This window comes from Eptatretus burgeri, chromosome 1 (genome assembly GCF_056783735.1).
Source record: "Eptatretus burgeri isolate ZD-2024b chromosome 1, Ebu_testis_v1, whole genome shotgun sequence".
NCBI lineage: Eukaryota > Metazoa > Chordata > Myxini > Myxiniformes > Myxinidae > Eptatretus > Eptatretus burgeri.
Window position 1 is genome coordinate 109476029 of NC_140961.1, and position 26761 is coordinate 109502789.

General features: G+C 38.0%; 1 long non-coding RNA gene across 2 annotated transcripts in view; it reads right to left on the bottom strand.

The window, feature by feature from the left end:
- Positions 1–26761, bottom strand: part of LOC147035162 (uncharacterized) — a 257319-nt gene that overhangs the window by 54197 nt on the left and 176361 nt on the right. The window contains exons 4-5 of one of the 2 annotated variants that reach the window (XR_015061558.1): positions 14299–14391; positions 1071–1913 (exon numbers count right to left, since the gene is read on the bottom strand). This is a non-coding gene — a long non-coding RNA (uncharacterized LOC147035162). Of the gene's footprint in view, positions 1–1070; positions 1914–14298; positions 14392–26761 lie in introns of those variants that run through there. The other variant, XR_015061556.1, reaches the window with a different exon arrangement.

Genomic DNA, 26761 nt, shown 5'->3' on the forward strand with positions numbered 1-26761 from the left:
AAACTGCAAGGAACGACACGAGTGCAGCATTTGGTGGGGTGCCACCAAAACTGATCGAATCAATCTTGTGAAGAAATTCATTTTTGGTGTAAATCTCAAGGAAATATATTCCTTTTTATATTTTTTATCATCATTAATTACAAGATAATCACAGAACATACATTTTTATAGGCTTTTGACTCTGTGTTTAATCCACCTTTCACATGCAGGACAATTCTCAGATTTGTCATGTGGAGAATCAGGAAATTCAAGAGGCTCAAAATCTAGTAAACTATTCATATTTATAAAGTAAAACTTTACTTCAAATAAAATTCATCTTCGGTATCATTTTCGGTACTTTCATTGGTGCTTTCACAATCATCTATAAAGCTACTTTCATAACTATCGTTTGAACACAACCTCTTGGTATCATAACTGTCTTCTGTTCCAACAGAGATACTATCATCACTCTCATAATCTTCAAAATCTTCAGTTGAATAATGACTCATATTTCATTTGGAGAAAAAAACATTACCATCTATATCTATATACTTTTTTTCATTAACAGATTCAACTACGACATTTTTTATATTGAAGGTAATTTTAAAATGGTCCTAAATTGCTATTGAACAAAATGTCATTTCACCTGATATATTAACATCCTTTATTTCATCACTATTTACATCTTTCGGGTTGTTGAAAAAAATTCAAATTTCTCCAAACATATTGCTGATGGTCTTTTCTTTTCTTTCTAAAGCTTCATCCATAAGGTTTTTCTTTTTTGATACTTTTTCTTGTTTCATTGCTTTTTCTAGTTTTGAATATATTGCCAGAAGCAGAGGAGAAACTTTTGTTCGAGCTACTTTAATTGATGTTCTTCCAGATATACGGAAAGCCCTTCCACTGAAGGAAATTGAAGAACTCGTATTATTCACCATTATTGTTTTTAACCAATAGTTGTTATATTTATCTTTATTCAATTTTACATCCTCGACATATTTCCCAGTATCTTTAACAAATGAAGTGATTGATTGAAACTTGTCTTTTGTGTCTTGATACATTGTATTTATTAGGTGAAAAAAGTTGGAGGATGAAATGGTTTTTAGCACAGATTCACCGATATATTAAACGGAATTTTCGTCACGAAAATTTTATTTTAGGCAAATTTTGTTACATAAATATGGTGAATACAACGTACTGCGATGTTTGTAATCATGAATATAAATGTTACAAAAACACCTTCAAATCCAGCAAACACACATTCAATCTTTTCAGACAAATATCTTCACTTTACCAAGAAACAAAACATTGCGATAGAAATGATAATGATATGCTTAAATTTTTTTTTATAATAAACACCTTCAATCACGCAAGCACAAGAACAATGAAGAAAGGGTAGGTACCACTAAATTCTCCATTGAAAACACTGATGGGTCATTTAAAGGACATATAAAAATAAGATTGTTTCACTTTCAAGACCGTGGACCATCTTCATTCATTGAAGTTGTTGATATGGTTAAACAAAGTATTGAAACTATAATTAAAAACACATTAAGTGAAATGAAAACTTCAAAGTTTTATATGGGAGTAAAATTGAATATGGTAAGAGATGATGAAACTACTCCCTATATGAGGACAAACCCTCACTTTATCTCATCATTTCAAGATTTTGTAAGATGTGATGTTTACGATGAACTCCAGAGACAAGAACAAGATGTTGATAATACTGTAGTAGGTAGTGGATTTGCTCTTACAAAAATAATCTTTTTGGATATATACATCTTAAAATCAGATCCTCTTCAAGCTTCTTCTTATATTGATTTACCAAAAGAGATAAAACTTAAGAAAGCGGTTGATAACATTCAAAACAAAGATAATAAATGTTTTCTATGGTCTGTTCTTGCTCACTTACATCCATCCTCCACAATGGAAACCTGAAAGGGTTGAACATTATAAGAAATATGAGAATACATTAAATGTTAAAGATTTAAAGTTTCCAATGTCATTGAGATATTCCTAAATTGGAGAAAATGAATAATCTATCTGTTAATGTATATGGATTAGCGGATACAAACAAAGTTCAGATATTAAAATTTTCAAACAACTATAAAAATGATGAAACACACATTGACCTTCGCTACTTTACTTCAAAGGAAAAATCACATTATGGTTTCATTCATAATTTATCAAGATTAACCAAATCACAAATATATAAGAGAAAATATAAAACGTATCCTTGCAAGAGATGTCTCAACTCCATTCACACAAAATAACGATTAAATCAACATTTGAAATATTGCAGTAATCATAAATCAACCGTAATCAATTTACAAAAAGCAGGTTCAAACAAATCATTCAAAGATTTTAACAAATCTATAAAACACCTGTTTGTGATATATGCTGATTTTGAAAATATCCTTGAAAAGATAGATACTGTTTCTCCAAATCCAAATAAATCGTACACAAATAAATATCAAAAACATACTCCTTGTGGTTTCTGTTATTATAGCAGATCATCTGTTGGTGATGAATACAATAAGTTGGAACTTTATAGAGGAGAAAATGCCTCAGAGGAGCTGGAAAAAGACTGTATAAGATGAAGAGAAATCATGGTTAAAACCAATAAAGCAATGTCATTAACAAAGGGGGAGAAAAAGGAATTTAGAAAGAACAATATCTGTCATATTTGTTAAGAGAAAATTGAGGGAGAGGTCAAAGTTAGGGATCATTGTCAACTTACTGGAAAATATATAGGTCCAGCTCATTCCCGTTGTAATCTTAATTACAAGCCCCCAAACTTTATTCCTGTCTTTCTTCACAACGCTCACGACAACACACATCTATTTATGAATGAACTTTCAAAGACATCTGGTGATATTTCTGCCATTCCTAACACAGATCAAAAATACATCTCATTCACAAAAACAATTCATACATCCCCCATAACCCATATCAGATTTCTTGACACATACAAGTTTATGTCAAGTTCATTATCTAACTTAGCATCAAATATTAAAAACTTACTGAAGCTTAAATCACATTTCTCAAATCAAGAAGTGATTGATCTCTGATCACAAAAGGGAATATATCCATATGACTATATGGATTCATTTGAGAAGTTTAAAGAAACACAACTTCCTTCAAGGGAAAGTTTCTATAGCAAGTTGAATAAAACTCATATTTCCGACAGAGATTATACACAAGCTAAAAAGGTTTGGGAGAAGTTTAATATAAAGAATCTTGGAGAATATCATGATTTGTATCTTAAAACTGATGTATTGTTATTGGCTGATGTGTTTGAAACTTTTAGAACAGTCTGTCATAATAAAAATTCTTATGGATTAGACCCCGCTCACTATTACACAGCCCCGGGTTTGGCTTGGAGTGCTATGTTAAAAATGACAAAACAGAATTTAGAATTAATCAGTGATATAGATATGCTTTTAATGATGGAGAAGGCTAAAAGAGGAGGAATATCTCAAGTATAGAAAATGACAAACATCTTCCTGATTATCTATCTATAATTCCAGCAGTGTGTGTGTGTGTGTGTGTGTGTGTGTGCGTGCGTGCGTGCGTGCGTGCGTGCGTGCGTGCGTGCGTGCGTGCGTGCGTGCGTGCGTGCGTGTGTGTGTGTGTGTGTGTGTGTGTGTCTGCGACCGCTGTTTCTCGACAACCACTGGTCCGATCTGATTGAAACTTGCCAGGTATATTGCTGGGGGCCTGAGTATGTGCCTTTTGAAGGTTTGATAGTAATCGGACAAGTGGTTCCCAAGTAATGGCCATTTATTTACCAAACCAATGACAGGACACGTTGCTGCGGCCATTTATTTACCAAACCAATGACAGGACACATTGCTGCGTAGGCGTGGCCGATAGGGAAAGGGTGTCTTAGTTGCCATGGCATAGGAGTGGCAATGGTCAATGGCAGCGAATGTCATGGCTCGCAAAGACAGGGAGGTAAACTTGATTTTAATTTGGATTTTAATTAACTCTGTGTGTGTAAGTAACACAGCAGTTGTTACTTTAATGCAAGCGATAATTTGTGGAATGCATGTGAACATTCCGTACGGGCACGCACTACTTCCAGATAGTGATGACTTACTGTATTATAATAATTTCTCGATTTGTTATGCTCATTTATAGATAAACACAATGCCCCAATCCAGTCATGGATTTCGAGAGCGAAGGAACGGCCTGTGTGTTTGTTGTTTCTGGCACGTGGTTTGAAAGTTTTTTTATTTTTATTTTATTTTGCACGTATGGCCACGCATGTACGGGCACGCAAGAGCGAAGGAACGGCCTGTGTGGTTGTTGTTTCTGGCACGCGGTTTGAAAGTTTTTTTTTTTGCACGTATGGCCACGCAAGTACGGCCATGCACATACGGGCACGTACTAGTAATAATAATGAGGACAACTCTTACCTGATGTATTATGATGCTAACAATTTGTATGGGTGGGTTATGTCTCAATCTTTACCTCATGGAACACTTAAATGGGTTAAAGAAAAACATTATGAAAAAGTTTTACAAGACATTGTTGTGTCCTCTCAAAAAGAATTGGATGAGCTAAATTTGGATATTATTTTGAGGTTGATTTAAAATATCCAGAAGAACTTCATAACAAACATAAAGACCGACCTTATGCCCCTGATAAAGAAAGTCGAAGAAAAGAATGGTTAAGTGATTACCAACAGTCATTTAATATAAAAGGTAAATCTACAGAAAAACAACTTACTATATTAAATGATAAAGAACGTTATGTTTTGCATCAAAGGAACTTGAGACAATATTTATCTGCTGGGTTGAGAGTGAGGAAAATTCATAGGATTTTGAAGTTTGAACAAAGTCATTGGTTAAAGAAGTATATTGATTTGAATACAAAAAGGAGAACAGAAGCAAAAACAGATTTTGAGAAGGACTTTTATAAATTAATGAATAATGCTGTATTTGGAAAGACTATGGAAAATGTTAGGAATCGACAAAACATAAGACTTGCTACATCTTGGAACCAGGCTTCAAAGTTAATTAATAGACCAAGTTTTGAGCGAGCGGAGGTGTTTTCAAAGAACTTTTGTGCTATTCATTTGAAAAAAAGAGTGTTGAAATGGATAAATCTATTTATTTAGGAAAATCAATTCTTGACTTGTCAAAGTCGTAAAATGTATGACTATTACTATAATAATTTTAAATTATAGTATAAGGATAATGTGTCATTGTTATATATGGATACAGATAGTTTTATACTAGAAATTAAGACAAGTGATGTATATGAGGATATGATTGATAATATTGATATATATGATACAAGTAATTATAAGTCATGTGATGTGTTGTTTTCATCGAAGAATAAAAAGGTTATTGGTAAGTTTAAAGATGAATTGGGTAGGAAGGTCATGAGTGAATTTATAGGATTGAGATCAAAGTCTTATGCTTTTACATATATTGATAATAATAACATTGAAAGGTGTGATAAGAAGATAAAGGGAATAAAGAAAAATATAATCAAGGAAACAATAAACTTTAAACATTATTACAACTGTTTAACCTTAAAGAAGGAAGAGTACAGAAAAATGAATACAATAAGAAGTTATAAACATCAATTATATACAGAAGAGATAAATAAGAAAGCATTCGGAGCTTTTGATGATAAAAGATATATTTTAGAGAATGGAATCAATAGTCTCCCTTATGGTTATAAGTATAAGTGTTAAGTGTTAAGATATTGGGTTGGAATTTTAACAGGCTACCGCCGTCTTTTTACTGATTTATAAATGATAGATCCAAGCAATAACCAAACCAAAGAGTGGAGATGTAATCAGCCTTGGTATTTCAATGGGAAACATAAAGAATGTGAGAAATATCAAATAAGTCTTATTGAAGAAATAACCGGGTAAAAGTAGATGAAACAAATAAGCAGATAAATTTAATTACAAATAAGTTTGAGGATGTAAAGAAAAAAATTAATATCCTTGAATGGACTGAAAACTTTGATGGTTATCAATTGAACAATGGAAAAACAATTCACTACAATCTCAAAATGATATGTGGCTCAGGAGGTGGTCAAATAAGAGCATTAAGAGAAGTTTATCATTTCATTTCTGCTCAACAAAGACACTTAAACCAAGAACCAAGTTCCAAGTTATTCTTTGTGAATATACTCGATGGAAATGAATGTTATCAGAAAATTAAGTTATTCCCTAAAATAGAACATGAGCAAATATTTGTTGGTTTACTCTTTGGGTGGAATGAAAATATAAAAGGACTGTGATTATGTTGGGGGGAAGAAGTGCTTTAATCAGTAAGTCTCAATCTTTCATAGTCTCAATTTTACATTTGCTTCTATGGGAGGGAAGGGGATAGGTGGGGAGAAAATCAATCTCCTATTTTGGGCTTTTGTGGCTTGAGTCAGAAAGTTTTTCCCGTTTTCCCCATTCATGTGAATGGGTGTCCCAGAAGCCCCATTTATCATCCACTGGGGAGCTTATGGGATGGTGCATCATCTGTCCATGAGTTTGTCCACAAATACTTGCAACTTCTCTGAAACTACACATTTGATTTTGATGAAACTTTATCACAACCTTCATCACCGTTGATGTGTCAAAGCTTGTTCACGCCATAAAAAAAATCAGAATCAAATTGGGTTGATGGGTGACGGGGGGGGGGGTGGGGGCAGAAGGTTGCCTCCTAAAACAGGTATTTGCTTTCTCCTCAGAAGCTACACACACAACTCAAAACTCCAATGAAACTTGACAACAGCCATCATCACCCTTGATGTACCAAAGATTGTTCATGACATTAAAAAAGTCAGGGTCTTATGGGGTGTACAGTGGGGTTGCCCACAAAAATATATATTTGCTTTCTTCTTCTAAACTCCACACACAAATTCCTAGAAACTTGACCACAACCTTCATCATCTATGATGTACCAAAGCTTGTTCACACCATTAAAAAAAAAAATCGGAGTCTTAGGGGATGTTCAGGAAGTTGCCCCCGAAAAGAGGTATTTGCTGTCTTCTCAGAAACTATAAACACAATTCAAATGAAACTTGACCACCACCTTCATCACCTGTGATGTACCAGAGATTGTTCAAACCATTAAAAAAATCGGGGTCTAAGGGCATCTACGGAGGGTTTGCCCCCCAAAATATTAATTTGCTTTCTTCTCAGATACTATACACACAATTCCGATAAATGTTGACCACCACCACCATCACCCGTGATGTACTCAAGTTTGTTCATATCCTTTAAAAAGTTGAGATCTAACGGGTTCTATGGGGGGGCTTGCTCCCAAAATACGTATTTGCTTTCTTCTCCGAAACTACACACAATTTTGATGAAACGTGACTACAACCTACAACCTTTATCACGCTAGATGTACCAAAGTTTGGTCATGGCATTAAAAAAAACATAGTGGAAATCCCCTGGGCTGGATAAGAGAACCAGGGAACCACTGGTAGGCATAGATGACCCACAAAATATGTAACGAGTATGTAGTTTCACTTCCGGTTCGAGTTCTTGAGCGACGGTGGTTGGTTCCTTTGAGAGCTCTGCCGACTTTCTCAAAGATAAGATTCGCGAACATTTTTGTTGCGTTTTTACTGTTATTTTGTTATTTCCGTGTTTGCTGTGTGTTTCTAGATTGGTTTTGTGTTAAAACTTGTGCAAATTGATGAGTATTCGTCAATCTTTTCATTTCAGGTTTCCTTGAGGCCTCCCCTTCTTCATCTTCCCATCTGTGTTTACAATCTTGTTGTTGTATTTTCTTCTGATCACCTTCAGTTTTTATTTCATCCACGACTTCAATTTCCTCCCAACTATACAATCTGTTTCTTGTCTTAAATTATAAAATTATAAAAAAGTTAATAAATAATAAACTTTTCCCTTCTCACCTTTCCCTCTCGGAACCACGTGACTTCCTCTGCAGACTATTTCTCTTCCTTCTTCTTCTTCTTCTTCTTCTTCTTCTTCTTCTTCTTCTTCTTCTTCTTCTTCTTCTTCTTCTTCTTCTTCTTCTTCTTCCATTTCCATATTTCCAATCCCACTTTGATTGTGAAGGAACTCAACACTCATCTTTACAACTTTTTCTTCAAACTCTTCCTTTACTTTGCCCCCCCCCCCACCCAATCTTGTCGAATCTTCAAAAAGAAAAGAAAAAAAACATAACGGTCTCTTCAAATGTTTCTCCTTCCTCTCTTTGCCGTACTCCTCATCTTGTAAAACTTGATTTCTTTTCGACCCTTCTTTCATCCCATGTTGAAAAATTCCACCTGTTACAAAGCTTCCTTCCTCCATTCTCTAAATTCTTCTGCTCGCTATCCACCTTCCAATGTATTTAAACGACTCTCTGACCAATGAGTTAAAAAAATCCCATTTTGCAATGCTTGTTCATCTTCCATTATTAATCGTTCTTTTTTTCCAACTTCAGTGCAAATTCATCCCACCTCCTTAAATCTACCTCCGAAGAACTCCTTCCCTCTTATATCCCCTCCTTACTCCTCCCATCTTGCCTGCTATCCTACCACCTCTTTTAGCATCTCTCCATTGTCTTCTGCCTTACTAACAGTTCCCAATCTGGTATCCCAAACTGTATGGTTTTCAAACATTTGTGGGCACCGTTCCAACGGAAGAAATGTCTCACACTCATTCAGCACACTCCTCAATATCTCAAACACGCTCTCACTTTCCACTCAATACACCTCCCCCTCTTCCCACCCCTCAAATCTTGCCCCTCCCCCACCACTACCCAGTCTCATCCTTCCCCTCTCCCCACCCCTCCCGCCTCCCCCATGGTCTTGCCTGCTCTCATCGTCTACCCTTTCCCAATTTCGCAAAAAATTGATTTTGTCCAATTTCCCAGAAAATGTTTGCTATTCTTCATTTGCTCCAATCGGTTCATCTGACGATACACTTGTTCAAGTGGACATCTCTCGCTGTTATTAGAGAATGATGTTATTCATTGTTATGGCTCGGTGCCGACGAGTCTGGCATTTCACTCAGGCTGACTGACAGGGTCTTCAAGCAGCCATCAAACTTCTAGACTGGTCTCTCATTTCCACTCTCAATGACATCAACTCATCCTGGGAATTTTTTCAATGAAATTTGCTCTCTCTCCCATGCACAGATTTATCACATCTCGTCTTCAGTTGTCCTACCCTTCCTTCCACCCATGGTACTCTGAAGCTTGTGGTGAGTCTCCCTCCTCCAAAAAGTCAGTTTCCGGTGTATGTTCTCCCACCATCCCCTCCCTTACCTCCAATGGCTGCACTGCTGACACTGCACGCGAAAAGGCTGAATGTCTAAACTCTGTGTTTGCTTCAAAATCTTGTGTCGCAAACCCATCACTTTCTGTACCCACCTAACAAGTCGCACCCAGCTGTTCCTGGACTCGGTGTCCTTTTCTCCTGACAAGGTGGAGAGCTTGCTGTCAAACTCAAACTCAGATTTTGCAACTGGTCAAGATGGCATCAGCCCTTGTGTTTTGAAAACCTGCTGTGCTGCTCTTGCTCACCCTCTCTCTGTTCTATTCACCCTCTCATTTACTCAAGGTCATCTGCACCTGCGTGGAAATCAGCAAACATTACCGCTCTGCATAAAAAGGTGCAAAAACTGATCCCTGCAAGTCCAGACCAACCAGCCTTCTCCCAATCATTCCGCAAGGTCATGGAATCCATCATGCTTCGACATCAAATCCTTCCTTTTCTCCAATTACTTGATATCCGTCCATAAATTTGGATTTAGACCAGGTCTCTACCCTGGACATGCTGCTTCTACTTTCCCAACAATAGATGGAGGGACTAAATGCCAAACATGAGATGAGAGCCACCTCCCTACACATCACGAGTTTTCAATATGGTCTGCAATCCCGCACTGCTCACAAAACTCTTCCTATGGTATCCAAGAGAATCTCCACTCATGGCTCACAGACTTCCTCTCCTGTTGCAGTTAATGCGTGGCTCTTCATGGAATTCTCTATCTCCTCTTCCTGTCCAGGCTGCAGTTCCTCATGCCAGTGTGTCTCGGCCCTGTGCTTTTTCTGATTTTCATCAATGATCACTCTGACTCACTGGAAAATCCTCTTTATCGCTTTGCTGATGAGTCCACCCTCTGCCGTACCATCTCTCATCCCTCTAATAAGCAGGCAGCAACCTCTTCACTCTCTGCAGACCTGGATAAAATCACAAGCTGGTCAAACACTTGGAATATATCTCTCAATCCAAACAAATCTCACACCTTCACAATGTCTCTCTGAAAGGACCGTCTGGAGAACTCCCCCATATACTTTCGCAGCAATCCACTTGAAGAAGTCCTTTCATTCAAGTTTTTGGGCCTCACTATCTGCCACAATCTTTCCTGCGAAAGCCACATCTCCAACGTGGCCTCCAAAGCCAGTCGCCGACTGGGCATCCTACGCGGATTTTTATTTTTATTTAATGCCATGAACAAACTTTGGTACATGTATGGTTGTGAATATTGTGTTAAAGTTTCATCCAAATCATTTGTGTAGGTTCAGAAAAGAAGTTGCAAGTATTTGTGGATGGATGGACGGAGTGACAGATTGACAACGCACTATCCCAAAAGCTCCTCCGAACGAGTTCCAGGTAAGCTAAAACAACCCATAGATATTTACTTTCTTCTCCGTTACATATTTTGAAGGTCATCCATGCCCACCAGTGGTTCCCTGGTTGTCTTATCCAGGCACTACCAGGTGAGTGCTCAAGGGCAATTTATTTATATAATCCTCGCCACCTGGGCTTAATTGATTAAGTGAGAGATAATTTCCTCCATTCCCAGGTAAGAGATGGGGGTGGGTCTTTATTTTTCATATATATATATATATATATATATATATATATATATATATATATATATATATATATATATATATATATATATATATATATATATATATATATATATATACATACGAGCTGAAGTACCCGGTAATAGCCGGGAAATTTGCCCTATTTTCCTCACGCTAGTTAGACTGAGGCATTAGTTGTATGGAGAAAATTAGGAAGGCTTCTTTTATTCCTCAGATTTATGGAAGGAAGGCTTTATGCTGCCGTAATCCTCAGAGAGGTCATAGTTGAAGGTGGCCTTGAGCCACTCAATGTTTCTAGCAGCAGTGGCAACAGTCATTGATGTCCTGCCAAAACCTGGACCAAGAAAGCTGGAACGTGAGTTTTGTGCTTCTCTCACCTGTCGGTGTGACGCTCTATTTGCAGTTAGGCGACGCTCTCTCTCTCTGCAGCCGACTCTGCTTTCCTGGCTCGTTCATGAGCAGATATATCAGCAGTAAGACGACTCTCTCTCTCTCTCTCTCTCTCTCTCTCTCTCTCTCTCTCTCTCTCTCTCTCTCTCTCTCTCTCTCTCTCTCTCTCTCTCTCTCTCTTTCTCTCTCTGCAGCTGACTCCACTTGCCTGGCTCTTTCATGAGCAGATCGATCAGCAGTTCGCTGTTGCCGTGCGCGTGCAGTTCGAGAATTCAAATAACAGGAGGAGAATGTGTATGTTTAAAAAGTCAATGAATACGAACATTTTGTATTTCAAAAAACCTAGCGTTTTTAACCATGAAGCCTTTTGTTATGATTAATACGCCGGCACAGTATTCGAAAGCCATTTTTTTTTTCTAATGGAAATTTTATTTATTTTATTTTTATATATATATTTCTTTTTAATACATTTTTTTTCATTTTTATGGAGAGCCACTTAGCGCATCCTGGAGCTGAATGTTAGTTCTATATATGTGTAAAGTTTCATCAAGATCGGTTCACTGGTCTCGGAGCTTATTCGTTACAAAAAAACCGACGGACAGACAGGACTGCCATTTATATAGTAGATATACATATATATATATATATATATATATATATATATATATATATATATATATATATATATATATATATATATATATATATAATATATCCTAGACGACCCGTGAACCCGTTGGGTTCCGGTTGTGACAGAGGTTGATGAAAAAAATCAGTTCAAGAAAAACAAAGATCGATATATTATATATATATATATATATATATATATATATATATATATATATATATATATATATATATATATATATATATATATATATATACACATATATATATTGTTGTTTGTCTTTCCCATTAGGGGTCGCCACGGCGGATCAATCGTTATGATCCGCATACTGATTTGGCATAGGTTTTATGCCGGATGCCCTTCCTGATGCAACCCTGGTCGCCTCTTACGACACGGGGAAAAGGATTGGGTTTCGCCATGATTCCAGGCTGCTCTACACCCTCTCATAGCGCAGCCCAGCGCAGAGCACCCATCATCAAGCGATCCTCCAACCCAAGCCTCCGAGTACCCGGATTACAAGCGCACGCCACTACGCCTGGTATATATATATATATATATATATATATATATATATATATATATATATATATATATATATATATATATATATATATATATATATATATATATATATATATATATATATATATATATATATATATATATATATATATATATATATATATATATATATACACACCAGGCGCACTGTATGGAATGTGCTCGAAGGCAGACACTTACGCCGCTCGCGAAACATGCATGGATTTATCCATAACAATGGATTCATAACACTATCCATAACATGAACAAACATGCATGGATTCAGCCTCCGCTGACAGCAGCGGATTCCCCATGGATGGTGAACGTCTGCTCGTCTCTATGGCCAGCGAAGCTGTGATCGAGCAGGGGAATGGTATACAGTGCGGGCCACGTTGGCGCACGCGGAGCAAGCGCATTGATCAGCGCTGGTCGGATGCCCGAACGGGCATGCGGGTCCCTTGGCCGGTCGCCAGGGCACGGCCCGGGGGGTTTTGCGGGACTATTCGCGCCCTAAGTTCAGTGTGGGCGATTCGTGACATGTCTTGGGGTCGGAGCTGAATATTTTCGCTGTCTGAGATGACCTTGCCGGAAACAGAGTGTTGCGGTTTCCGGCCAAAGTTAGCAGGCCATATGAGGGGTTGGGGCCAATCGGAGTGCCCGATTCAAGTGATGACGCTTCACTTCAGGGTGGTCCCCCGCCCAGTGCTGCAAGTCTTATAAAGGTCAGAGACGGTCCCTCTGCCTTTCTCTCGCTCTCCCTCTCATCTCTCTGCCCGACATCACCATGATCCGCCTCCTGCTGCCTGGACTCCGCCCTCTCGCTCACCCTCATCTCTCTGCCCGTCATCACCACGACCTGCCTCCTGCTGCCTGGACTCCGCCTCCTTGTCTCAGCCCACACGACGTTAAACACACTCGGCTACCTGGTCCCGCCTACCACTCCATCCACACACTCTGAACTCTGCCCCTTCTCCACTCAAGCTCCTCCTTCATACCCACGGTCTCCACATGCGCTGCTGAAGCCAGAGCCAGCTGTCGGATACCGCACCATGGAGCCCCCCCCCAGAAATGTATTGGTGGCGCATTCGTGCAATTAAGTACAAAGGTACCAAGATCGTAGCTTCAACTCCTCTCACTTCTGGTTTCAACACTTTCTCTTCATCGGGTTTTCTGTGTCTGTGTGTGTGTGTGTGCATGTATGTGTGTGTCTTGGCGCCTGTCTGCTTAAATAAGACTGCAGAAGATCATTATTGTTATCATTATTATTGTTATTATTTTAACGTTAAGTCTGCTCTGTATCCCCTTTTGTAAGTTGCCTGTAAATACATCATTATTAGGAATGTTCCCTGCTCGTTTTTGTCTTTTCTTCCATTGATCCAGCATGGTCCGAATCCTAGTTTAGCCGGGACTTTATTCCCAACGATCCATTCCTTTTAGCCGGTACGTCCTTGGCAGTGTCGCTCGGCTGCATCCGATCCGGAAAAGTGATCCGATCAGGTATAGTGATCCGGTTCGGACAAGGCGTACCGATGGCGTGTTCCCCGGTAATAAAATCGCATGATTAATTCGGTAACCCGATTAACCCATAGACTGGAGGACCCAAGGTCATGTGGTTGAGTTATTGGCGCCTATGGTCGGTTAAGCGACCCACCACATCACGGAATTATCCGTGTGCGATGGCCTACAATTCCGGGGAGTGTGGTGGGAGCCGAGATAGCTTCCCCCATCTCGTGGTCTTCTCACCCGACCCCCGGCCCGCAACGGTGTGTGTGTGTTTGTGTGTGTGTGTGTGTGTGTGTGTGTGTGTGTGTGTGTGTGTGTGTGTGTGTGTGTGTGTGTGTGTGTGTGTGTGTGTGTGTGTGTGTGTATTCGTACCTCCCTGTATGATTTCCACATCCATGTGTCCTCACTAATTTCATTGCCTGTCGGATAATTCCTTACCCCACAGTCCTTGTGTTGCAGCTCCCTTTTGCTCAATTGTTAATGTGATGGCCACTCAACCACTGTTGTCTGTTCTTCCATGAGCTTCAATCTCTGGAAAACAATACAAGAGTTGTGTCTGAAATTATTAATGCTGAACATTACTTCTGATCATTGTGAAACCTGAGCTGTAGTACCATGTGGTAACCTCTTCCACCCAAGAGATGTAGCATCATGCAGGTGAGGGAAAAATCGAATAATTCAGGAGGAGGGGGAGAAAGGAAATTATGGAATGGAAGAGGGATATGTGAATGGATCCTCGAGGTCTATCTATATATTATATGTGTAAGCGATGGTGAAAATGACAAATTAAAATTGATAAAATGAAGGGAAGCGAGGGTCATAGCAAAGAGAAGGCAACGAAGTGGGGTGTTTGAGGAGTGGGGAAAGAAGGATGGGAGGATAGAGTAAAACAAGAGTAAATAGGTGTGGTTTGCTATTTTGAGTAAATATAATTATGTCCCCTTGCTTTTGACAGGATATAGCTTTGAGGAATGTACATTCCCATTTTTTTCTTTGAAGGAGTGAGGCTCATGGAAGACTAGGGTAGAATTTACAGTGGACCAAACATGAAGGGAATGAACGAACAGAAAAAGAGGAGAGGGAGGGAGAGATGAAGCACTGAAACTAGCAAGTAGGGTGGTTGGATGTAGAAAGATTAATGGGTGTAATATGGATCATGGGTCAGAAAGAGATGGCGGTGCACTGCTTGCTTGAAGCCTTGAAAAGAAGAGAGCTATGGACAAATGCTTTGTAGACTGATTTTTCAAGGAAAGACTTGCATCGGCAGACGATGCCCAGTCTTGCGGCTTGCTTTGCAAGCCAGTTTTGCGCTGTATTTGGCTCTGGAAATGTCATGGCTGATGCTGAGGCATAGAAGGTCTAGAGAATGAAGCTCTTCCAATGTCTGACAAAGGAAATCGAGAGGTGGGTTCGTTTCACGATTCTTCTGGAGCGATAAGGTGAGACTGCCTTGGAGCTCTCTCGCCAGGGTTTGAATCTCAACCCAGCTATAAACTGTCAACCTGGTGTTTTGCATGCAGGGAGATACATCAATGTGTATACCATCCAACAGAAGGATGTCAAACTAGAGGAAGTTTATGCCAGCATGTGTTGTTATTACATGATTGTTATCACATGGCTTGTTCGTGGGGAGTAGGCCCGTTATCACCAGCACTCTGAACAACACCCATGCCTCAGTAATGCCAACACCCATGCCTCAGTATTGCTCACACCCATGCTTCAGTATTGCCAACACCCATGCTTCAGTATTGCCAACACCCATGCCTCAGTAGTGCCAACACCCATGCCTCAGTATTGCTCACACCCATGTTTCAGTATTGCCAACACCCATGCTTCAGCAATGCTCACACCCATGCTTCAGCAATGCTCACACCCATGCTTCAGCAATGCTCACAACCATGCTTCAATAAATGCCAACACCCATGTTTCAGCAATGATCACACCCATGCTTCAGTTATGCCAACACCCATGCTTCAGCAATCTTCACACCCATGCTTCAGTTATGCCAACACCCATGCTTCAGCAATCTTCACACCCATGCTTCAGTTATGCCAACACCCATGCCTCAGTAATGCCAACACCCATGCTTCAGTAATGCCAACACCCATGCCTCAGTAATGATGCAGCCAATGGGCTGAATATAGAATTGAACCTGGTCCAATTTAATTATGTTCACACCAACAGATTGTAATTGATAACAGAACAATATGTAGTTATTTCATAAAGCACAATTTATTAGAGGTGTCGTGTTATTATCATTATTATTGTCAATTGGTATTTATTTTATGATTGTTAATATTAGTATTATTATGCTGTTATTATTTTTATTGTCATGTTGTGATTGTTATGATTACCCTCACGAAAGGAGAGGGTATTGCATTCGCATCTATCTGTCTGTTTGTTTGTTTGTCTGTCCAGACAGTACAGTATGTCCTAACATAGGCCACAAACGCCACCTAGTGGTAGAAATGCCAACACATGTGCAACACGTTCTCTTTTATTTTTTCAACCAAGTATCTCAAAAAAGTATGCACTGCAAAATTAGAATGTGAGCACATCAATAAAGAATGGACAATGAGAATGTGAGTACGTCTATAAAGAATGTACAATTAGATTGTGAGCACGTCAATAAAGAATGTACAATAAGATTGTGAGAATGTCGATGAAGAATGCACAATTAGATTGTGAGTATGTCAATAAAGAATGTAAAATTAGATTGTGAAAACGTAGATGAAGAATGTACAATTAGATTGTGAGTTCGTTGATAAAGAATGTACAATTAGATTGTGAGTACGTCTATAAAGTATGGACAATTAGATTGTGAGTACATTAATAAAGAATGTACAATTAGAATGTGAACACATCAATAAAGTATGTACAATTAGAATGTGAGCATGACAATAAAGTATGTACAATTAGAATGTGAGCATGACAATAAAGTATGGACAATTAGATTGTGAGTACATCAACAAAGAATGTGCAATTAGATTGTGAGTACGTCAACAAAGAATGTACAATTAGATTGAGAGTATGTCAAAAAAGAATGTAAAATTAGATTGTGACTACGTCTATAAAGTATGTACAATTAGAATGTGAGTATGTCTATAAAGAATGTACAATTAGATTGTGAGCACGTCAATAAAGAATGTACAATAAGATTGTGAGAATGTCGATGAAGAATGCACAATTACATTGTGAGTATATCAATAAAGAATGTAAAATTAGATTGTGAGAACGTAGATGAAGAAGGTACAATTAGATTGTGAGTACGTTAATAAAGAATGCACAATTAGAATGTGAAAACGTCAATAAAGTATGTACAATTAGAATGTGAGCATGACAATAAAGTAAGGACAATTACATTGTGAGTACATAAACAAAGAATGTGCAATTAGATTGTGAGTACATCAATAAAGAATGTACAATTAGATTGCGAGCATGTAAATAAAGAATGGACAATGAGAATGTGAGTACGTCTATAAAGTATGTACAATTAGATTGTGAGCACGTCAATAAAGAATGTACAATAAGATTGTGAGAATGTCGATGAAGAATGCACAATTACATTGTGAGTATATCAATAAAGAATGTAAAATTAGATTGTGAGAACGTAGATGAAGAAGGTACAATTAGATTGTGAGTTCGTTGATAAAGAATGTACAATTAGATTGTGAGTACGTCTATAAAGTATGGACAATTAGAATGTGAGTATGTCAATAAATAATGCAAAATTAGATTGTGAGTACGTCTATAAAGTATGGACAATTAGATTGTGAGTATGTCAATAAATAATGTAAAATTAGATTGTGAGTACGTCCATAAAGTATGGACAATTAGAATGTGAGTATGTCAATAAATAATGTAAAATTAGATTGTGAGTACGTCTATAAAATATGGACAATTAGATTGTGAGTACGTTAATAAAGAATGTACAATTAGAATGTGAACACGTCAATAAATTATGTACAATTAGAATGTGAGCATGACAATAAAGTAAGGACAATAAGATTGTGAGAATGTCGATGAAGAATGTGCAATTAGATTGTAAGTACATCAACAAAGAATGTACAATTAGATTGTGAGTACATCGATAAAGAATGTACAATTCGAATGTGAGTATGTTGATAAAGGATGTACAATTCGAAATGTGAGTACGTCGATAAAGTATGACAATTCGAATGTGAGTACGTCGATAAAGTATATACAATTAGATTTTGAGTACATCTATAAAGAATGTTCAATTCGATTGTGAGTATGTCGATAAAGAATGTACAATCATATTGAGTACATCGATAAAGAATGTACAAATATATTGTGAGTACATCAATTCGGAATGCATAATTAGATTGTGAATTCATCAATAAAGAATGTACAATTAGATTGTAAGTACGTCAACAAAGTATGTACAATTAGATTGTGAGTACTTCGATAAAGAATGTACAATTAGATTTTGAGTACGTCGATAAAGAATGTGCAATTATATTGTGTGTACATCTATAAAGAATGTACCATGAGATTGTGAGTATGTCGAGAAAGAATGTACAATTATATTGAGTACATCGATAAAGAATGTACAAATATATTGTGAGTTCATCAATAACGAATGCATAATTAGATTGTGAGTTCATCAATAAAGAATGTACAATTAGATTGTGAATACGTCAACAAAGAATGTACAATTAGATTCTGAGTATGTCAATAAAGAATGTATAATTATATTATGGGTATGTCACTAAAGAATGTACAATTAGATTATGAGTATGTCAATAAAGAATGGATAATTAGATTATGAGTACGTCAATAAAGAATGTACAATTAGTTTGTGAGTACATCTCCAAAGTATGTACAATTAGTTTGTGGGTACATCTATAAAAAAATGTACAATTATATTGTGAGTACATCAATAACGATTGTACAATTATATTTTGAGTACATCAATAAAGAATGCACAATTAGATTGTGAGTCCATATATAAAGAATGAACAATGAGATTGCGAGTTCATCAATAAAGAATGTTCAATTAGATTGTAAGTACATCGATAAAGTATGTACAATTAGATTGTGAGTACATCGATAAAGAATGTACAATTATATTGTGGGTACATCTATAAAGAATGTACCATTAGATTGTGAGTACGTCGAGAAAGAATGTACAATTATATTGAGTACATCGATAAAGAATGTACAAATATATTTTGAGTACATCAATAAAGAATGTACAATGAGATTGTGAGTATGTCAATAAAGAATGTACAATTAGATAGTTAGTACGTCAATAAAGAATGTACAATTCGAATGTGAGTATGTTGATAAAGGATGTACAATTCGAAATGTGAGTACCTCGATAAAGTATTACAATTCGAATGTGAGTACGTGGATAAAGTATGTACAATTCGAATGTGAGTACGTCGATAAAGTATGTACAATTACATTGTGAGTATGTCAATAAAGTATGGACAATGACAATGTGAGTACGTCAATAAAGAATGTTCAATTTGAATGTGAGTACGTTGATAAAGTATGTACAATTACATTGTGAGCATGTCAATAAAGTATGGACAATGAGAATGTGAGTACGTCAATAAAGAATGTACAATTAGATTGTGAGCACGTCAATAAAGAATATACAATTAGATCGTGAGAATGTCGATGAAGAATGCACAATTAGATTGAGAGTATGTCAATAAAGAATGTAAAATTATATTGAGAGAATGTAGATGAACAATGTACAATTAGATTGTGAGTTCATTGATGAAGAATGTATAATTAGATTGTGAGTACGTCAATAAAGAATGGACAATTAGATTGTGAGCACGTCAATAAAGTATGGACAATTAGATTGTGAGTACGTTGATAAAGAATGTATAATTCGATTGTGAGTACGTCGATAAAGAATGTACAATTAGATTGTGAGAACGTCGATAAAGAATGTACAATTAGATTGAAAGTACGTCGATAAAGAATGTCCAATTACATCATAAGTACGCCGATAAAGAATGTACAATTAGATTGTGCGTACATCAATAAAGAATGCACAATTAGATTGTGAGTACGTCGATACAGAATGTACAATGAGATTATGAGTACGTCGATAAAGAATGTACAATTATATTTTGAGTACATCTATAAGGAATGTACAATTATATTGTGAGTACATCGATAAAGAATGTAAAATTATATTGTGAGAACGTCGATGAAGAATTTACAATTAGATTGTGTGTTCGTTGATAAAGAATGTACAATCAGATTGTTCGTACATCTATAAAGAATGTATAATTCGATTGTGAGTACGTCGATAAAGAATGTACAATTAGATTGTGAGAACTTCGATAAAGAATGTACAATTAGATTGAAAGTACGTCGATAAAGAATGTACAATTAAATTGTGAGTATTTCGATAAAGAATGTACAATTATATTGTGTGTACATCTATAAAGAATGTACCATGAGATTGTGAGTACGTCGAGAAAGAATGTACAAATATATTGTGAGTACATCAATAAAGAATGTACAATGAGATTGTGAGTATGTCAATAAAGAATGTACAATTAGATAGTTAGTACGAAAATAAAGAATGTACAATTCGAATGTGAGTATGTTGATAAAGGATGTACAATTCGAAATGTGAGTACCTCGATAAAGTATTACATTTCGAATGTGAGTACGTCGACAAAGTATGTAAAATTCGAATGTGAGTACGTCGATAAAGTATGTACAATTACATTGTGAGTATGTCTAAAAGTATGTACAATTAGAATGCAGTACGTCTATAAAGTATGTTCAATTAGAATGTGAGCACCTCAATAAATAATGTACAATTAGAATGTGAGCACGTCGATAAAGAATGTACAATTAGATAGTGAGTACATCAATAAAGAATGTACAATGAGATTGTGAGTACTTCAATAAAGAATGTACAATTTGAATGTGAGTACGTTGATAAAGGATGTACAATTCGAAATGTGAGTACGTCGATAATGTATGCACAATTTGAATGTGAGTACGTTGATAAAGTATGTACAATTAGATTGTGAGCATGTCAATAAAGTATGGAGAATGAGAATGTGAGTACGTCAATAAAGAATGTACAATTAGATTGTGAGCACGTCAATAAAGAATGTACAATTAGATTGTGAGTTCATTGATGAAGAATGTACAATTAGATTGTGAGTACGTCAATAAAGAATGGACAATTAGATTGTGAGCACGTCAATAAATATGGACAATTAGATTGTGAGTACGTTGATAAAGAATGTGAAATTCGATTGTGAGTACATCTATAAAGTATGTACAATTAGATTCTGAGTACATCTATGAAGTATGTACAATTAGATTGTGAGAACTTCAAGGAAGAATGCACAATTAGATTGTGAGTTCGTTGATAAAGAATGTACAATTAGATTGTGAGTATGTCAATAAAGAATGTACAATTATATTGTGAGTACATCAGTAAATAATGTACAATTAGATTGTGAGTACATCTATAAAGTATGTCCAATTAGATTGTGAGAACTTCAATAAAGAATGTACAATTACATTGTGAGAACGTCGATGAAGAATTTACAATTAGATTGTGTGTTCGTTGATAAAGAATGTACAATCAGATTGTTCGTACATCTATAAAGAATGTATAATTCGATTGTGAGTACGTCGATAAAGAATGTACAATTAGATTGTGAGAACTTCGATAAAGAATGTACAATTAGATTGAAAGTACGTCGATAAAGAATGTACAATTACATTGTGAGTACGTCGATAAAGAATGTACAATTAGATTGTGCGTACATCAATAAAGAATGTACAATTAGATTGTGAGTACGTCGATAAAGAATGTACAATGAGATTATGAGTACGTCGATAAAGAATGTACAATTATATTTTGAGTACATCTATAAGGAATGTACAATTATATTGTGAGTACATCAATAACGAATGCACAATTAGATTGTGAGTCCATATATAAAGAATGTACAATTAGACTGTGAGTGAGTTCAACAATAAAGAATGTACAATTAGATTGTGAGTACGTCGATAAAGAATGTACAATTGTATTGTGAGTACATCTATAAAGAATGTACAATTATATTGTGAGTACATCAATAACGAATGCACAATTAGATTGTGAGTCCATATATAAAGAATGTACAATTAGACTGTGAGTGAGTTCAACAATAAAGAATGTACAATTAGATTGTGAGTACATCGATAAAGAATGTACAATTAAATTGTGAGTACGTCGATAAAGAATGTACAATTAAATTGTGAGTACATCTATAAAGAATGTACAATTAGAGTGTGAGTACGTCGATAAAGAATGTACAATTATAATGAGTACATCAATAAAGAATGTACAATTATATTGAGTACATCGATAAAGAATGTACAATTATATTGAGTACATCGATAAAGAATGTACAAATATATTGTTTCGAATTCGCGCCCGCCGGCGTGCGGACAGCCGCTTTTTAGATGAATCGCGGCCGTACACCCACCGGACGGATAATTCAGTCGCGACTTTCCGGAACAACACCGAAAACTAGTCACGGGTGTGCTCCAAGCGCACACCACGGCCTAGTCAATATTCTACCCGCGCGCGACAGGGTCAATCGCCGAATTGTCGATATACCTAATTATTCGCACAGGCAGCCTACCGAGAGACCGTACCTCAGCGAGGTCTGCTTGGACACGAATCGCTTAAGCGGTTCGTTCTGTTCTGGGATAACCGAGCGGGGTATTATCGCGAGACCTCACTGGATCCGATTCTTTTATCGGCTATCAAAAAGCCCGCTACCATTCCGAAATGCAATACGGTAGTCCAATGGGGAAAATGACATGACAAACAGGTTCACATTCAAATAAGCACATTTATTTACTAACATAAGCACGTAAGCAGTCATGCAATCAAGCAGGTATGCAATCAATGGGGGGTAGGGACAAAACACGAGCAAGACAAGAGCTACAACCATCTATTTACTATGTACACACTTAACAGTTCTACTTATGGACATGGCGCCACACCATTCACACAAAAGCAAAGAAAAGCCCCAGGACAGACGAGCGGCAGACTGGACCCCTTGGGGTCTTTATTGACACGGAGCCGTGCAGACCGCAGAGGCTCCGCGAGACCGGGCTGGCTACCTTCACCTCGCTGGGGTGGCCCGCGGCGTCCCGTCTCCACGACCCACGGTAAGGCACGGCTTGGCAGGCCACGCGCCTTGGCTCCACTGCTTTCTCTGTCCTCCTTTCCACACGCCTCCACACCCTCCCGCAGCCGACGACTCGGAGAGTGACCAGTACCTAAAGACCTTGACAGACTTTGACCAAGGCAGAGAGCGACCACGATCTGCAGACCTCCAGACCCACAGCCCCACTGAGCGGACCTCTCGTTCCGCGTGCGCTTTTATCTCGACGGCGCATCCTTTCGCGGCGCGCGGGGGGAGGAAAATTCCAGGAGAGATCAGCCTGGCTCTTTTGTTTTAAGTACTGCCTCCCCGCATCTCTTCCGCACGTGGTTTTCGTTGGGGGGGGGGAGGGGTGAGGCCATCGTCCGTTCTCTCCCGACAAATGTCAGGCTTCTCGCAACCCTGCTGAGGTGGAAATGCGGTGGTGGAGTGGTTGGCATTATGGTGGGGAGGCTGGCGTTTTGTGGTGGTCGTGAGGGTGGTGTGGTTGGGCGGTGGTGGTTAAGGTGGTTGTTGTGAAGGTGGCTGTTCGTTATCTGTGGCGATGTGAAGTGGTTGGTGTTGTGGTTGGTGTTGTGGTTGGTGGTTGGCGTTGTGGTTGGTCCAAAGTAACGATAGCTAAAGAAAAACAACTAACTGAAGATTCACAGCCATGTTACATGAATAATTACCATTCGACAATGGTGGGGAAATCTATCTGAACACAAACTTATCGGCATAACTGATCTAAGGACCTATATGGTGCTCTGTGAACTTCCACAACCGTAACAATATTGTGAGTACATCAATAACGAATGCACAATTAGATGGTGAGTTCATCAATAAAGAATGTACAATTACATTGTGATAACGTCTTTTAAGTATGTACAATCAGATTGTTCATACATCTAGAAAGAATGTACAATTTGATTATGAGTACGTCAATAAAGAATGTACAATTAGATTATGAGTGTGTCAATAAAGAATGTACAATTAGATTATGAGTGCGTCAATAAAGAATGTACAATTAGATTATGAGTGCGTCAATAAAGAATGTACAATTAGATTATGAGTACGTCAATAAAGAATGTACAATTAGATTATGAGTAAGTCAATAAAGAATGTACAATTAGTTTGTGAGTACATCTACAAAGTATGTACAATTAGTTTGTGAGTACATCTACAAAGTATGTACAATACGTTTGTGAGTACATCTACAAAGTATGTACAATTAGTTTGTGAGTACATCTACAAAGTATGTACAATTAGTTTGTGAGTACATCTACAAAGTATGTTCAATTAGAATGCGAGTGTGTCTGTAAAATATGTACTATAAAAGCACACAAAAACAAGTCAGTGAGGGTAGGCAATCTTTGACTGCTCGTTCTAGTTACTTTTGTTATTTTAAGCAGAAAAAACACTCCAGTAATGTGGAACGACGCTTGAACTGAAAATCTCCACACCTTAACGTGGCGTTTTTTTCTTGGTGGAAAAAGGCAATAAAACATGGGAATTCCTCTGAATTACTTGCAATGGAGTCTAAGGCAACATACCGAGTGCAAAAATAAGGTGGAGGCATCTTACTCGTGAAACAATTGCAGCCTCTGAAGCGATACTCATAATATCCTCTGCCACCACCACTGGGAGTTTTGCTACTAGTACAAATCATTACCGACTACAGTACGTACTGCAGACAACCGCAAGACCTTGAGAAGCTTTCACCAAAAAATGCCATTGCATTTATATAGCTGTTTCAGAGGTATGTTCACAAATATTAATCTTTATAAACAGCTGCTGTTTTGTGCATGCTGTGGAACACTGTCCAATCAAGGCGGACAGTGGTGTGTGCTTCACGGAGCTCCGCCCCGTACAAAGGCTCTTTTGTTCCCTTTCGTGGGTATTTAAGCGAGGGGTGCATCTGAAAAAAGAGGAGAAGTGCGAGAGCTGTGTGGATCCAACGAGAGTGAGAGGAGACTTTGTCACCTGTCTGACATCATCGCCACCGCCAAGAATACAAGTCGGTGTACAGCTGTGTGTGACGGGTGGAAGTACAGCTGTGTGTGACTGGTGGAAAAAAAAATTTGGCTCGATAATTGAGAAAACACGTTAATAAGGCAAACGGCTAGAAATTGAGAGTTATTTCACAACTCACTCACAATGATTGATGAAGCATGAACCACTCACGCAGGATGCGGAACGTGAAGAACTCACCCGGGCTGACGGAACGCGAACCGCTCGCTCCGCATGACGGAGCTTGAACTGCTCGCTCAGCATGACGGAGCACGAACAGCTCGCTCAGCATGACGGAGCACGAACAGCTCGCTCAGCATGACGGAGCACGAACAGCTCGCTCAGCATGACAGAGCATGAACCGCTTGCTCAGGATGACGGAGCACGAACCGCTCATTCAGGATGATGGAGCACGAACCGCTCATTCAGGACGATGGAGCACGAACTGCTCGCTCAGCATGACGGAGCATGAAAAGCTCGCTGAGCATGATTGAGCATGAACCGCTCGCTCAGGATGATGGAGCATTAACTGTTCATTCGGGATGATGGAGCACGAACCACTCGCTCAGCATGACCGTGCACGAAAAGCTCGCTCAGCATGATTGAGCACGAACCGCTCGCTCAGGATTACGGAGCACAAACCGATCATTCAGGATGACGAGCACGAACCGCTCCTTCATGATGACGGAGCACGAACCGCTCGTTCAGGATGATGGAGCATGAATGGTTCATTCAGGATAATGGAGCACAAACTGCTCATTCAGAATGACTGAGCACGGACCGCTTATTCAGGATGTCAGAGCCGAATCGCTCATTCAGGATGAATGAACACGAACCACTCACTCAGGTTGAGGGAGCATGAACCACTCGCTCAGGATAAGGGAGCACTCGCACATGCAGCTTGACACGGCCCGGAGCCCTGCACCAAACTCCTGGGCTGTGTTCTGGCAACTTGACACGAGGGTTGTGTTAGTCCCGCATGCCTGTTCCTGGCACCCCCGGCAAGCTGCGGTTGGCACTGTTCACGTGCTTGACTAACAGCTTGGCTCATTCAGGATGACGGAGCAAGAACCGTTCGTTCAGGATGATGGAATATGTACCGTTCATTCAGGATGACAGAGCATGAACTGCTCATTCAGGATGACGGAGCATGAACCTCTTGTTCAGGATGATCAGGACTGAATGGAAGATAGAGATACAATTTGACCGAGCTATAGGACCCACGCAATGCACTCCATCCCATTAACCCATTAGACGAGAGGTTAGGTTTGACTGCACGAAGACTAACAAAATAACTGCCTGGCAATCACAGTGTGCTGGGTGCCATTGCCTTAGAGGCATGCGGTTTTGCAGAACTGCAACAATAAATTTGTATGTGTGTATTGTGTGTATATATTCGGTGCGTGTATGTACATATTTGTATGTGCGAAAATATTTGGTGTGTGTATGTACATATTTGTATGTGCATATATATATATATATATATATATATATATATATATATATATATATATATATATATATATATATATATATATATATATATATATTTGGTGTGTATATGTATATATTGGTGTGTATGTACATATTTGTATGTGCATATATATATATATATATATATATATATATATATATATATATATATATATTTGGTGTGTATATGTATATATTGGTGTGTATGTACATATTTGTATGTGCATATATATATATATATATGGTGTGTATGTATA